The sequence below is a fragment of the Gavialis gangeticus genome, unplaced genomic scaffold (assembly GCF_001723915.1).
Source record: "Gavialis gangeticus isolate Ggan-Ray unplaced genomic scaffold, GavGan_comp1, whole genome shotgun sequence".
Lineage (NCBI taxonomy): Eukaryota > Metazoa > Chordata > Crocodylia > Gavialidae > Gavialis > Gavialis gangeticus.
In genome coordinates, this window is record NW_017728993.1 from 70,916,332 (window position 1) to 70,919,546 (window position 3,215).

At 41.2% G+C, this 3,215-nt stretch overlaps 1 long non-coding RNA gene across 1 annotated transcript in view; it reads right to left on the reverse strand.

The window, feature by feature from the left end:
- Positions 1 to 2,003: 2,003 nt before the first annotated feature.
- The window catches only part of LOC109305390, a 65,050-nt gene continuing 63,838 nt past the window's right edge, over positions 2,004 to 3,215 (reverse strand). Inside the window, exon 3 of the long non-coding RNA XR_002099616.1 lies at positions 2,004 to 2,410. This is a non-coding gene — a long non-coding RNA (uncharacterized LOC109305390). The remainder of the gene's footprint in view (positions 2,411 to 3,215) is intronic.

The window sequence follows — 3,215 nt, forward strand, 5'->3', positions numbered from 1 at the left end:
TCTGGAACCAACTTCCAAGGGAGGTGGTGCAGGCTCCTACCCTGGGGGTTTTTAAGAAGAGGTTAGATGAACACCTTGCTGGGGTCGTTTGACCCCAGTACTCTTTCCTGCCATGGCAGGGGGTCAGACTAGATGATCTTCTCAGGTCCCTTCCGACCCTAGAAACTATGAAACTATGAAATGTCTGTTACATTAGGATGTGTACAGATAGCAAAAAGACTAATGTTACATGCCCAAAACACTTTGTGTTAGCCACGGGTGTTTTAAGTGGTGGGGACTCTATTCCTTTCATCTTTCCTTGAAAGGGTAATTGCTTACTCCTAATATTCTTTCTAAGGTGGTTATTCATAAAGGTAGGTGTGGAGCCCTTCTATATTTTTCTCCCTGGCTTGGGAAGCAAATTCCATATATTTTTTGCACTCAGATCCAAACAAAATTTCCCAAGACAAAAAAAACAGGCACTGCTTTAGCCCAGCTGCATTCCCTCTGCCAGATATCAAAGGTTTATTGTATTAAAATTAATTATCAAAGAAAAAAGTGTTGGACAAATTAAATACAGGAGTTGCTACTAGCTCCCCCTACATTTCTGATTGCTCTGATTCTAATCATTATTTGCATCTTGAAAATGTTCAAAGGTTCCACTCAAGATTGGTTTTGACTTGGCCCCTCAATCGCAGCCACAGAAAAGAAGGGTGACATTGGGTGTGGAAAATAAATTACTTACACCCTCTAAAACGTTATATAAGTCACTGCTCATATATATTTGTGGAGGAAAAAGGTAAACAAGACTTTTTCAGAAGCATTAAATAATTGAAGATAGATAGTGGTTGGCAACTCTTAGTGATGATGATGAAGAAGAGGCTGTCCAAACCTCAACTGGCAGTCTTGATTCATGTATTTTATGTAGAGGCCTAGAGCTTTAAGTTCTGCAGTGAAGCTTGTGAGGAACTGGGGGCAACCTGAAAGGCTTCCTGATGGTTTATGATAGAGGTACTATTGATCATCTGGTTTCTGTATGTGTAAGTTTTAATGCATATCACATGTGCCAAGTCCCTTTGGACAAGCAGCTCCACTAGGTTTCATTCTAATTAAAGAATTTAGAAGCCCAGAGCTAAGAAGCTTTAAAAATCTCAGCTTTCCTCAGCCATCAGCTGGGAGGCAAGGGAAGGTGGTGCCCACAAAAGAACCTCTTCCAAGCTCTGCCTACAAAAAAACCCCCTACCTCTACATGAGTGTTCAAACTGAGAAATTATTTCCAGTGGATCATACAGAACATGAGCTTGCGGCTGTCTTACCTTTTAGAGTTTGGCCTCTTCCAAAACATATAAGATGATGATGCTTTCCAAATGCTACTGCCTAATGATACCAGACAGTCCCAGTAAATAATCCAATTCTGCAACCCTGCTCCCCTTGCTCACATAAAAAATGAAATAGCTAACAATGTCATCACCTAAATTACCATGCAGAAGCATCTGAGTAAGGTGAACAGTGCAATTCACACCTCTCGGACTTACTGTTCGAGGCTTTCTGCAGTTTCATCTCCCCATCATTTACACTCAGCTCTTATCTTTGAGGATTCCTTTATATCCATGAGGACTAGACTGCCTTTTTCCTTCCTTTATACCTTCTAGGAATACTGTGTAACTGTAGCTCTGTGATTGAGAGAAGGCCTAAGTAATGATATATGAACCTTATATCCAGTCCTGAAAGCTCAGCTCTCCTGTCAGACAGTATGCCCAGGATGAACAGAGCTGTGTGTGTCAATCAGTTCTTAGATTTTCTATGGCATTAAACCCTTAGGCTGAGGATTTCAAAGCTGTCTAAGAGAACAGGAGGCCTAATTCCTATAAAATTTAGGAAATTGGACTTTCAAATCCCCCAGATGTCCTTGAAAATCTCAGCCATCATATCTCTCATTTTCCCCAATTTGCTAAGCAAATTAGGTTGGCAGCTGCCTCCCAATGTCTTTGCCAGCCTGAGAGTTCATTTATTATCTGGCATGTGTTTGACACCCCTGTCTTGGTCCCAATGTGCTGTGGAGCAGAAATACTGACACTCTAGCAGCTGAAAACTGGCACAGTTTAGCTTTGAAGTCTTTGGTAGGTGGTGTGTGGAAAATCAGAAAAATAATTAGTTATGAGGCAAAACTAAAAGGAAAGGTCTCATGGAAACAGTCCAGAAGCATCCACAGATCAGGGCTGTGTCATAGGAACCTGGAAAATGGAGCATACTCCTGAAAATATAGGGGAAACAGGTGACAAGCTTACGCAAAGGAAGAGTTTCTATTATGGTGAGACCTATATGTATGTATTCATTGCTGGTGGTGGTACCAATGCATTCTTTATTCTCTGGTCTGACTTGATCACTGTTTGCTGAGTTCAAAGTTGTATTTTGGCAACTGGTTTTCATTCTGCAGTGGACAGGTTGAGACTTGATTATTTAAGAAAGCAAGTGGCAGCTTAATTTCTATCTAGGAAATCTATAATCATCTACAATGTTGTACCTCTTTTTATCCAAACCAGATAACTTGCGGTGTAAGGAGACAACACTGACAGCATGTTTCTTAACTGATTCAACCCATTCACTGTGATTTTCTGATTAATAAACCACACCTGACAGCTCTACCTAATCAGAAAAGGGTTCTTTTTACCCAAAGAGCTTCTCTGCAGCTCAAAGGCTAAACTCATTTATCTCCTTCTAAAATGTCCTGAAAGACAATTGGTTGTCTTTAAAATGATTTCTGAACTATTCAGCCTTCTGGAGCTTCATTGCCAGCTAATTCTTGCTTGTCCACCTCTCTATCTGTGTTTCTGAAGTGCCTGCCTCTGCAGTCACTATAAATTGCACAATATATCCATCTTCCACTTTCAGCACTATGATTTTTCCCCATGTCCAAAACACCCTCTCTATCCTATCTGGCATGTCCTATTTGTATCCTACTGATCAGCCTTATTTGAAATTTCATAGATTCACAGACATTAGGGCTGGAAGGGACCTTGGAAGATCATTGAGTCCAGCCCTCTGCCTCAGGAGCAGGAAGTCAGCTGGGGTCATAGGATTCCAGCAAGAAAAATATCCAGGTTTCTCTTGAAGGCATTCAAAGTAGGTGCTTGAACCACCTTGGGCGGCAGGCCATTTTAGACCTTGGGGGCTTGGACAGTAAAAAAGTTCTTCCTTATGTCCAGCCTAAAATGGTCTTGCAGGAGTTTATAACC